This window comes from Ictidomys tridecemlineatus, unplaced genomic scaffold (assembly GCF_052094955.1).
Source record: "Ictidomys tridecemlineatus isolate mIctTri1 unplaced genomic scaffold, mIctTri1.hap1 Scaffold_3954, whole genome shotgun sequence".
NCBI lineage: Eukaryota > Metazoa > Chordata > Mammalia > Rodentia > Sciuridae > Ictidomys > Ictidomys tridecemlineatus.
Window position 1 is genome coordinate 3018 of NW_027522580.1, and position 12585 is coordinate 15602.

Sequence of the window (12585 nt, forward strand, 5' to 3'; positions counted from 1 at the left end):
AAAAGAAGAAAATTATACTTTGATCTACAAAATAATGAGAGATAGTAACTTAAAACTTTGTGTAATTCTTGTAAATGCTTTAAAATAAAACCTTCATATCTAAATTTTGTTACTCAAAATTCCTAAAATGTTCTATAAACAAAAACTTTCAAATTTTTTAAGGTAAAAAAGTCTTCTGCTAAGTTGTTTATCACCAGTGTGTTTGTGTGAAAAATACACTCAGCCTCCTACTTTGGGATTAATAATTTCCGAAGCTAGCAAATGTATGTTGGAAAAATTGCAAATATTGGCTTCAGTCATTCATTGTCTTGAATGATAGTGTCTAAAGAATCTTCCTTTCCTCCCTCAATCATCAATGAAAGTTTTTACCAATAAAATTATAGAACTGTTTTGTAGGGGAGCAAGAAGGAGAAGGTGGCAGGGGAAAAGCTGTTTCAAATTTAACAAACCACAAAATTATCTATCCCCAGTACTGCAACCAACCTCTACTACTCTTTCAGCAGATTCCACAATACACCAAAGGATTAACTGTGATGGAAGACTCAAAATAATTGACCAGCTGTTTCAGGAACAGCATGTTAATTCTGTCCCCTTCTTACACCTGAAGAAGTACCAAAAAAAAAAAAAAAAAAAAAAGGTTATCTCAAGGTCTAAAAATTAATGTTCAGTAGGGTTTCAGGGATAGTTTGCTTTTGTTCCACACAAATAGTAGCCTTTAAAATTTTCAAAGCATATTCTAAGTATTATAATGAGATTATCTGATACTTTACCATTTGAAAGCCTAAGGTGTAGATAGAATCATTATATAATTGCAAAAGGATGAACTGGTTGTATTTTGTCAGTATCCTTATTGGATAGGAAATTTTCTGAGAGCAAGGACCACCCATGTCTTATCCTTCTTGTATCCCCAGCACCTGGTACATTGCAGGTGCCCAAAACATGCCTGATGAATTGAACTCAAAAGACCTGTTCAGTTTTCTTTCAATAGTCATTGACACTCATTTTGCAGCTCAGTTTCTTACTGATATAACTGCAAGAGATCTTTTTAAAAGAGAAAATGCATCTAGTTATTTATTCTTCCAATTCCAGATTTTATGAGACTATAACCATGAACTAAATATGTGTAGGAAAAGGCATTAGACCTTAAAAAGGCACATAGAAAATGGTTACAGAACTCCAGATTGTCTAAATCAGGTTTGTTATTTTATCCATTAAATAGTCTAAGCAAATTAATTGGAACCAGACATGTGAAGATTCACAAGGTTTGCTTTTTAGTAACATTAGCAATTTAAAAAGACATTTATGAGTTTCATTTCAACACAACCAAATTAACAATTAAGGGATTCTTGATAAATAATTTTTAAAAACTATATGTAGGTATAAACGTTATGAGACTTTTTCTTTAACAAATGTATCTCACAGTAACAAGGTATTCAATTCCAAATGCCTTGTATAAATAATCTCAATTATCCACATTACTGTGGAAACATTTTATTTAGAACTTAAATACACCAAAATAAAATGCTGTTTTCTTAAATAAACAAATGAAAAGAATAACTATGCATCTCTAAGTAGTTATTTAATGGACATACATTCCAACATTATCTGATTAAAGAGCAATAAAAGCAGCCTAGTCTAGGTAATATCTAAAAGAATATGATGACCTACCTATTTTTTGTAAGATCTCAGTCAAAGGAAATTTTTTTTTGTCAATTGAAGAATGTTTAATTCCAAGAATTAATGTCAGAGGCTTATTAACCCAAGTAACAAAGTTGATATTTCTGAGCTTATATTTTAAATATCATGAGAAATTACATATGTGTGTAAACAAAAGAAGTCAGTGTATCAGCCAAAGTGTTGCATTCTAGAAAAGACTTTAAACCACACAGCCAATATTCACTTTTTCAAGCCAATTCTAGCCATGCAGTTATTCCACTATTTAGATATAAATAAAAGGCTCAGAAGGGAGCAACACTGCCTGGGTCAGCATTTGATAATACAGGTGGAAATCTTTATGAGCAGCTACAAGATTAAAAAAAATAACAATAAGTAAACACCACTTAAGATAAGCTCAAAGATTTCTGTGTTACATTTAATATATAGTTAATACAGTCACATTACAACATTATTCTGCTTTATTATTTTTCAAATCAGTTATTATACCTTTAGAATAATGTCAAAAATATAAATTCCAACATTTAATACTTAAAATGAAGATATACACGAATCATTAGAACTATGCACTAGTTCCAATATTCAGGTCCAGATTCTTTGTGTGTGTGAATGTGTAGAGCAGTTGTTTATTTGGGTTTGATTATTTGATTTTAATTTCATAGTTTTGTTTCCAAATATTTTTCTTTTTCAACATCTTTACTATTTTAATATTGTGCTTCCCATGCAACACTTAGCTTAACTGTTGTTGACCTGTGCAAATGTGTTTCTGATGTCTGTCAGCAAGTACAAAAGCTTAATTTCATTAAAGTATATTATATATGCTCAGGACTGAGAGAACATTCTAAAATGAAGAAGTTTGGCTAAAGTTCAACTGGGCATCAAATAGCACCAGCAAGAATTTTCTTAAACAGATGGTGTAAAATCTTGCTAACACAATAGTGTGTGCTTAACACAGGAATAATATCAGAAACAGATGTGCTCCAAATGACCATGGTACCAAACAGAAACAACAAACATGGGATATACATTAAAAACGATGCCCTTGCCAACCGGGGGAAAAAGAAATGACTGAACAAATGCATGTGCTTGTCAAATAAGAAATGCTACTGATATTTTTTTCCAGACAAACGTTGGCATACAAATATTTTCCCTTTGGCTTCCCCTTATACATTGGTATTAAAATTCTACCAAGGTGGCCAAAATTAAGGATACAATTTTAAATGCACGTTAAAAAAAAAACTAATCATATAAAAGGGGGAAAAAAAGACTTTGATTTAACCTAAGAAATAAAGGGGACCTACGGGTCCCGTCCATCATTTGAGACAGAAAATATTCTCATCAGCCCAAAAGAACCAAATTCTCTATTTTCTTTCCTTTTCCTCCCCTCCTCGCCCAGAAGATCTGTACACACGTGATTTATCAGTTCGGTCCATAACTAATTACCTAACTAATTACCATACCTTTATTAAAAGTACCAAAGATCTAGTGGCTTCTGGTTAGCATAGGAACTAAAACCAAGTGCAAGAAACACGCACCCCTGGGGCGGCCCTTCCTAGGGAGGGTAGAGAGACAGGCTCAGTCCGCTTAGCGCCTCGCCCATCACAACCATCGCTGCAGGCACAGACCCAGCGCGGGGAGGAAGGCGAGTCCTTCAGGCCACTCGGAATCTGCAGCGGGTGGTGTCTCTCCAGCTCCCGCACCCAGAGCGTCACCGCTCCACAGGACGTCCCAGGCACGCGTCGTCCAGGCCTAGTCAGGCTTTGCCCTGTGCCCTTGATGTTTGTGCCCTTGGAGTTTTGACTTTCCTAACAGCTTTCTGTGGGTCGCTGGGGTGTGTGCTTTGGGGCTTTTGAACTGTTAAACACGAAGTACCTACCTATTTACAGGCAAATAAGGTTGGGGGGAAGAAAGGCTTGGGCCTTGGGCATCCTCCGGGGCGCTGACTTTCTCAGAAAAGTCATAACATCCTCTGGCAGCCAGATCTCCTTCCAGGAGAGCAATGTTTTACTTTGCACATCCAAGCCTCCGCCCTGGGGTCACCCACGAAAAAGGCCCCCGGAGAGCGTGGTGATCAGAACCGCCAGGGACACGCTGGGAGCCAGACTCAGCCTGGCCTGGGTGAGCATCTGGGCGTTCAGAATCCCGACCACCCTCCCAGAGTTTGGATTAGTGATGGGGTATGCACAGTCAGGGTCCCCCCACCCCGCCGGCTTTCGGATCAGAACATGCTTTTCGGGGGCTGGCGGTGCTCACCCGGCTTGCCCTGTACCCACGCACCTCGGAACATCGGAGCGCACCAGTTGGTGCACAGATCGTGGCCTGCCAGAGCAGCAGCCCCACTGGCGGGGAGACCAAGGGTCCTGGAGAACAGGGGTCTGAAAGCTGCCAGGACATGCATGGCTCTGGGGCAGTTCTCATGAGGTCCTCTGCAAAGGCAGGCACTGGCCTAGCGACCCAGGCAGTTAGAGAAGAGAAAGGGCGTCAACCCACGCAGGAGGCGGCCTGTGAGCCTGGGGTGTGGAAGTTACCAAGGAAATGCAACAATATTTATGACCAGCAGACTATGAGAAAGTGTTCGCCCAGCACGAGATTTATCCCCTCCCCTTGCAGCCTGCCATCCCTCTAGCAGGATTCCCCTAGTTGAGAGTTGTCCACACAGGTATCTGACAAGAACCAACAGTGCCCCGTGCTACCTCTGAGGAATCTCAGAGGGCTACCTCTGAGATTCCTCAGAGGTAGCAGAGGTAGCCCCCACCTCCTGTCGTCCCCCAGATCTCCTAAGAGAATTAATTCCCACTTCTATTTTTCCAAAAGAAAGGAGCCAAATATCCAACCAGCTAGAAAGGAAAACTTTGTTTCACTTGATGAAAGATCACTAAATAGTTAGACGTAGCACAATGGTTAAGATCTTAGAATGGGTTTCTGTCCACCCTCTGTACCTAATCTGCCATGAAAATTTGAGCCGCTTGTCTGAGCTTCAAGTTCACCATATGTGAAGTGGGCATAATATCTACCTGGTAGATAATGCTGAGGAATGTATGAGACAACATATGTGAAAGCTGGATCATGTTAAACAAAAACAGAGTGAACATCTTTCTTATTAAAAAAAAGGAGGGGTACAAATTCATCTCTAAAATTAGTAAGTTTTTCTTAAGGAAAAGCTTATCTCTGCATTGGGGTGGGGAAGAACAGTTTAAAGAAGCAAGAATTGTAGTTAACTATTTTTTCACCCTGGCCTTTAAAAGACAAGTTTACGTGAACTGGTTCAGTTTTGTTTTGTTTTGTTTTGTTTTTAATGAAAGCATTTTATTCCCTCTGTTATCATCCTTAAAATTACTGACAAAGGGCAGAAGTATTCCAAAAAGAGAAAGAAGGAAAAAACACCGAAAGGTTATTATATTTTAAAGGTATTTTATATGTGTAAGTGTGTGTGTGTGTTTGTGTGTGTGTGTGTGTGCGCGCACATGTGTGTATCTTCAGAAGAAACTGCTGCCTGTTATTTCTCATGACTTTAATATTCAAAAGTAGTAATGAGGGTTGTAGCTCAGTGGCAGAGCACTTGCCTAGCATGTGTAAGGCACTGAGTTCGATCCTCAGCACCACATAAAAATAATCTGATAAAATAAAGGCATCCTGTCCATCTACAACTAAAAAAAATTATTTTTAAAGAAAGTAGTAATGAATGCAAACTATAAAACACTGAGGTGGGTTAAGGTGTTATTCCCCAAAGGTAGTGCAACATGAAGCATTTTTGAAAAAAAATGCCAGTTGTAATCCCTCCTGAAAAGGGGGAATCTACTCCACCTAAGTGATTGGGATTAACCACTCCTAAAAAATCAATTTTTACCAAGCTTCTAAGACTACAGCAATCAAGGCTGAATTTGCAAATCTTACTGTGCTGAAGAGAAAAACAAGTATACAGGATAAAGCCTTCTTGCTTTTCCTCCTTAGAGCTGAGTAAACTCAACACAGCCAAGTTTAGTGCAACTATTCAGTGTTGCAAGGACTCTTCCAGTCTTTTTCCAGGACTTCAGAATCCTAGGCATTGAATCTCAGTAGTGAACCCTGGGCAAAGACCTGTTCCAGCTTGATATAGGCTGAGTCTCAGCAGAGATCTAGCTGAGCTGCAGAAGCACCCAGGAGAATGTAAGAATATGACTGTGTGTGTGTGTGTGTGTGTGTGTGTGTGTGTGTGTGTGTGTGTGTGTGTGAGTATATGCAGATGTGTGATGGGAGGGGCTATCAGTATCAAGAATTAAGAACTAAGAGCCCCTTTCTGGTTTTCCTTCTTTTTGTGGACTGTAAATGAAGGCATATTTCCTGTGGACCCTATGCTGTAGCACCTGTCTCTGAAGACCTTTGCTGCCATCCTGACGGTTCACCCTGGGTACCCTTTTTACCCTGGAGTAAGCCAAAACATGTCAACATCTGACAATATGCACATCATTTCCATGAGTGCAAATGTCTCCAAAGAGGCTTACCCTTCTGGATCCAACACTTTCCTACAAGAATCCTCTATAACCTCCTTTATAAAAGACTCACACTTGGATGGTCTCTTAGGTATCCAGAGTAGATGTCAAATTTAATTGTAAACACTGAGGTCTGAAGGACTCCCAGAAGGGACCCAAATGAAGCACGATACTAGAGGATCCATTGGATGTTATAAGTCCCTTGTCCTAGATGAAAAAAAGTGGAGCCTAGAATTTCCTGCTATTTTGTCAGAATTTCCACTTCTTTCTCTCATAGGCTCTTCAAGGTATTAAAAGTCCTGGGCAAGAAGGTACCAATGAAAAGTAGGAAGCACTAGAAGAAGGTAGAAAAAGAAATGAAAACCTCTGTGCCTCTTGGCACACATTTTCTCTCTCTCATTCAAAAAGCAGAGGTTTATTGTATAATGCCAGGCTTTAAATTGAATTTCAAACAATGGGAGCAGTATGTGGCTCCTGCCTCCGTGATCTTTCTGGCCTAGAGCTGTGGATAGAACTGTTGGAGTGGACTTTCTTCTGTTTGTGTTAGGAAAATTATTTCTGAAGACTTCTCCCAAGCTGTGGCAAAGGGTGAGATGCCTTGGCCTGTGCATAGCCTTAGCCAGGCACTCTAGTTACAGAGTTACAAAGTATTGGTCAAGGCTGAAAGGGAAGTTCCAGAAGTGAGCCAAGGCCTTTGGACCTCTGCTGGCTTAGAGATGGAGGCGTCCTTTGTTGAATCTGGGCATTAGTCCACCAGTCGATAGTTAGACATCAGACTCTGTCATCTACAAAGAAAAGGGGAGAGAAAGATTTTACTGCTGATTTGAATGTTCCACTCTTTCCACCTTGACTGTTTTATTTGACACTCAAAATCATTCTATACTACTAAACCTTGGCCCAGCCATAGAAGAGGTGGGAAAGTAGATGCCTTGTGATTGCTAGTAGCCAAAAGTCCACAGTGGTAGCAAGAGGCTGACTGCCAGACCACCTGCAGTGGAGCCACAAACCCAAGTCACCTGGACTCCATAAAGAACCTTGTCATGAATACCATTAATTGAAAGTGTCTGAACTCACTAAAAACAGCCATGGAGTTGAAACAGCAAAGTGGTTAAAAGTTTGTGTTTGGATTCAAATTCTGACCTGGTCTGGTAGAATAGGTCTTTGGCAAGTTAAAGTGGGATTGTGTAGTGGCACTAATGGGGTGTTAGGCAACAAGATACAGCTATGATTGCTGCCATTTTCTCAATGTTCATGAAGTTGCACACACTTACAGAAGTCCAGCTACCAAGCATTTTAATACACAAGATTAACCCCAAAGTAAATCCGTGATAAAGGAGAAGGTTAAGTTGTTCATTATCCATCCTGTATCTGAGATACCACAGTAGAGAAGGCTTCCTTCTGAACATTCTGCTGGAACTTGGGTTAGAGAGGACTTCAGAAACCAGATCTGATGAACCCTAGAAATGATCAACCTGAATCCTGGCAAACTGAAGACTATTGGCCTACTCTGACTGGGAAATGAGGCCTTAAAGAGCCTCTACATCCAGAGCAGCAGGATGTGAAAAGGGAGGAAGAGGATTGTATTGATTCTAAACCTACTTTGTTGGTGAACAGCTGTTTCAACATCATTTTGATTTATAGGACAACCTATAAGTGGTGCCCTAACTCCATTTTAGATGAAAAAAACTAAGGTGTTAAGTTAAACTCCTCAGAATTATATCACAAGTTTTTTCTAACTTCAAATCTTGAGTTCTTAATGTAATAAATAACATGTTCCCTAGCTCTTAATCCCTGAACTCCCTTAAAGGAAGAAAAGAAGGCAAGCAAGGAAGGGAGAAGGAAGGGAGGGGGAGGAAAGGAAGAAAAAGAAGAAAACACTGCTACTACAAAAGAACTGTCTCCTAAAGCAAAAATCCACATAATTTTTTTTCCATTTAAAAATATAGATTAAGATTATTCCATACTCCCCCTCCCCTGCCACCCACTTTCTTTGGTAAAAGCATCAGTTTACAGGATACATAGGATAAGCAGCAGCCAGACCTGGAAGGGTTGCCAGGGAGAACCAGAAACACCAATGTTGTGGGCGGGACAGCTAGAGCTTGCTGGGGCTCACTCACACTAGTTAACAATCAGGGTGCGAGTTGCCCTATTAAAATCGTATCAAAGCCTGGTAATGGGAAGCCCATAAGGTCTCCTGTACACAGGTCCAACCCAGGAATACTGTCTGGCACCCGTGTTTTCAGCACTCAGGTTAAGTTTGGCTTTTCCTGCACTCTGGCTGCGTTTTAATTAGCCACTCAGGTATCTCCGAGGAACTGGGGATGGGGATCCATCAAGCGAGAAGCCTAAACCTTCAGGGATGGGGTTTCCATCTTCCTAGTTTAGCAAGCCCCAGACTAGATCTACACGGTGTGCCTAGGACGTGTAGGGAAAGGGGGGGCGGGCAAGGAGACCAAGTTGGATATTTTTTTCTCTCCACCTTCTACTTGGGCTTTTGCAGTTATGCGAGGGCAAAATTCTATAAAAATGTTGGAATCAAATTTCCACTGCTGCTGCTTTGTTGCTCATTGAAAAAGGCAAAATGCATACAAAACCGGCAGCTCAAAACCACAGGCGTGCTTAAGGCGAGATTGTCGGCTTGGAAATGTCACAATGAGTAAAAGACGTAATGAATGTACTTTTGCGTTTTTCTTTCTCACTGTACTGTTCAGCCTGGGAGTATCTCAGACTGCCCCTTCCCCTAATTTCGGGCTTTCCAAGTTTATTTCTTCCACCAAGTGGGAATCGCTTCTTCTGACCTCTTCCGCAGCAGACAAGTCAGTTTACTGCGCTCAAGACGGCGCGCACTCGTGGGCTGAAAAGAAACACCTAATACACGTGTACATCCTCCAGGGCTCAAAACCTGACTTTCGGTTGTTGGATATTCCGAATCGCCTAAGGCAACTGTTCCCAGCTGGTTCGCTTGACCTGACTTCGAGATAGAGGCGCCCCTGCAGGGGACCGGGTCTATGTGCTGTGCCTTGCCGAAGGTCTGATGCTTGCCCAACCCGCTCGCCTAGTCGGAAAGTCTACCAAGCCTCCGCGTTGGGCAAGCCATGCGAAGCGAAAACAGTAGGTCGCAGACGAAGGCATTCTCCACCATTCGGCGACCTCCTTCTGGATGAATAAACGTCCTTTCCCTTGGAAAACTGCAGATTGATGAGGTCTAAAAAGGAAACTGGGACCGGTAAGTCCCAAGGTGAGTGGGTTTCCAACTCCATGATCTCTGAGGGGTAATTCAGATTTTGAGCAGCACAAGTTTGTACCTCTAGAAGCTATCTCCTTCAGTATCTTTCCAGACTAATACAATACTTGGGGTAGGCAAAAATCCAGACACTTTCTGAAAACTCTGAATCAAGTGTGACATCCGCAGTTAAAGAACGATCTTGGCTGAGGTTTCACCTTCAGTGCTGGAAGGAGTCAACACTAGAATCAGCTGCAGGCTGCTCCTTCTTACCGGCGCGGAACACTTCCGTACCGCTATGGCATTCAACAGTCGTCTTGCTGGCTGTGCGCTTGGCTCGGTACCTGGGAGGTGGACCCTTAAGGTGGTGCGGCTTGGAAGCACTGTGCCGCAAAGCTGCAGGTTCAGCAGCTGTAGGCCCCAGAGTCTTGGCTGCGACTAGTTTGACCAGATTTTCTCCCAGGCCCCAGCTGTGCCTTGCCCAGGTTTACACCGGTCTGAACCAGGCGAGTCCTCGTAGTGGGGTGAGTGAGAGCTGGGAGCCAGAGCAGGCAGTGATTCAGGGAGCCAAGATTGCCTGAATTCCGTGGAACCTCCAGGTTAAGTTCTCTCAAACGTGTGGTTACTCACTGCGAGGAACTCAGAAGCAAAAGATTCAACCGTTAAGTTGGTGGGGACTTTTTCTACTTAAAGTAATAATTTGCTAATTCGGATCTATTGCTTTTAAATATCGAGTTCCAGAGACCTCTGTCAATGCAGGCTTAATTTCATCCCACTGATGAAGGATGTTTATAAATGGCGCCTGCGGTGCGAGCCGGGTGTGAAAATATCAGTTTTATGCCTTTTGATAAGAATTACCGAGGTGGAAGGCTTATTAGACGATTACAAATTTCGCAGCTGCTCACAGCCCAATTAGGCGGCTCTTCGCGGTGAGTGGAAGCTGTGGGGGTCGAGGCGGGTTGGTGTTCCCACTTTCCAGTCCCGGACCTCCAATCAAGAACTGACTCTAAGGGCTCCAGACCCTTTTCCTTACCCTCGGGTTTTAGGAAGCCACACTCCAGGAATCCCAGTTTACCCCGGAGCCGCACAGTCTGGGACAGGGACAGGACATATTCGGAAGTCCCTCTGGCTATCTCTTCTATCCCACCCCTTCTTGGAAAGATCCAGGTGGTCCAGGGGTGTTGGTAGTCCCCCTGGGTGGGCCTTCAACCTCTGGTATTTATTTGAGGAGAGGTGGCCATCTAGACTTTTCAATTTAGTAGGTAAGAACCAAGATCCCATGTTCATTCCTTTCCCACCCGCAGACACACGGGATGTTTTTTGTTCTGTCCTCGTTGGTTCAAAATTGATCTGAATTGAAGTTTTGGCTAAAATTTCTCATTATGAAGATAGAGACATATCATACACCCATACTTATACCTTCTGATTTTTAGCCCAAGTACCTAAAAGTGGGAAAAGATTCTCTGCAAAGCAGCAGGTGAACTTTTTCTTTGCCGGAGCCAAGGAGGAATGTAGGTAAGAAGTGTGAGGCCAACTCCGAGGAGCTGGGCTTCTATGCAATCCTCTTAGACTGGCCGCTCACAGGGGGTCATGAGGTCGTTGGGCCCAAGACCGGCGGGGCGATCAGCCCTAGCTTTCATTTGGAATACCTGCCCTTTCCCCTCCGCCCACGTCCACATTCAACCCTCACCCAAAGGCTTGCACCTCCCGCCATACAGAAAATGACTCACCACCCGGTAGCCTACCGAGCAAGCTGGGTGCACGAAATTAACACCGCAGGAGAAGTCCGTGTCCCGCAGAGTGCCAGAAGTAAAGCAGACGCCAGTCCTGGCTTTTAGGTCTTCTGCTTATGTGTGACGACCATCCTCCTTTCCCAAGCCCAGAAGGCTCTAAAAATGAATCATTTCCTCCACTTATGCAGAGATAGGAGCTCTTAGATCAAGATTAGTATTTTGAAAACCTGATTGAGAGCCGCCTGATTAGGCGAGGGTGGGTGAAAAGACCGCATAAACGCCAGCGCCCCCGCCCCACTTCCCCCAAACAGCTTTAGCGCTCTTGGCATCTCCAAATGACCCGCGTAAATGATTCTCGATCGTAGACAAATAGCACTCTATAGTACTTTGCAAACGGTTACACAAATATACGGTAATTAAATCTCCAAACTGGACCTCATTTTTAATTTCACTTTAAATGCAATTCTGTGCTATACACGGCCTGATGGCGCCAACTCCTGCACTTTCCATTCGGACCAGCCATCTCATGGAATGAGCTATCTCATGGAAAATGCATTATGTGGATTCCCGCTTGCCCCAGTACTGATTTCTCACTTGATGAAAAACACAAGTCTTTCTGATCCTCACGCACAAGTTAGCTTTTCTGGAAGTCGGTCCATCCCAATCCTTCAGTTCTCTACAGGGTCCCAGGTGAATCAGAGCTTTCTTCTCCCTCCACTCCTCCGGTAAAAGACTTGGTAGAGGGATGGCTGATATGAACTTGTGCACAGTTGCCAAAAAAGGAAACCAATAGCTGTAGGGAAATGTTTTAAAGACCCTCGTGTTTATGGGAGAAAAAAATATATATAATTGAGGAAAAACCAAATTTGCAGACATTTCTTGGCCCCAAACTCTTAACACTGGCTCACTTCATCACAGGAAAATCTGTCTATCCCCATCCACTCGCCTGCTAGCCTGCTACTGACCTGTCGAGAGAAGATCATTCCCATCTTCCTTTTCTACACAAATAAGGCAAGCAAATTATATGTGAGTGTATATATGTTTTTATAATATATATCTAATTGAAGGAATATTACATAATTTTGTTAAGGCCTTTAAGAAACAGAGACTCACAGATATTTTTAAAACTACCTAGCATATACAGAATGCTCTTTTTAATTTTAATTTAATCTTTTTTGTGGTGCTGGGTATTGAACCCACCGTCTCACTGCGAGTGCTCTACCACTGAGCCACATCCCTAGTCCCTCCCAGATATTCTTATATTGCTTATGCTTCAAACGTTTTCTCTTGTTTCTTAAAAAAGGGCGAGTTTGGAAATAAGATTATTTTAACATAATCTCTTACCAAATATGTCTTCATGCACTAAAAGTAACGAAGTAAAATTTATAAATAAGCTGTTTAAAAAAACACACCGTCCAATCCTACTAAATTACTGCATCTAAGTACCCCCACGCTGCCAGAATTCGATGCAGCAGCTAGCTGGCCG

The 12585-nt window shown here is 42.4% G+C and overlaps 1 protein-coding gene across 1 annotated transcript in view; it reads left to right on the forward strand.

The window, feature by feature from the left end:
• The first annotated feature begins 8996 nt into the window (after positions 1–8996).
• Positions 8997–12585, forward strand: part of LOC144373432 (LIM/homeobox protein Lhx8) — a 29917-nt gene continuing 26328 nt past the window's right edge. The window contains exon 1 of the mRNA XM_078036508.1: positions 8997–9381. The gene's annotated coding sequence lies outside the window, so the exon portion shown is untranslated. The remainder of the gene's footprint in view (positions 9382–12585) is intronic.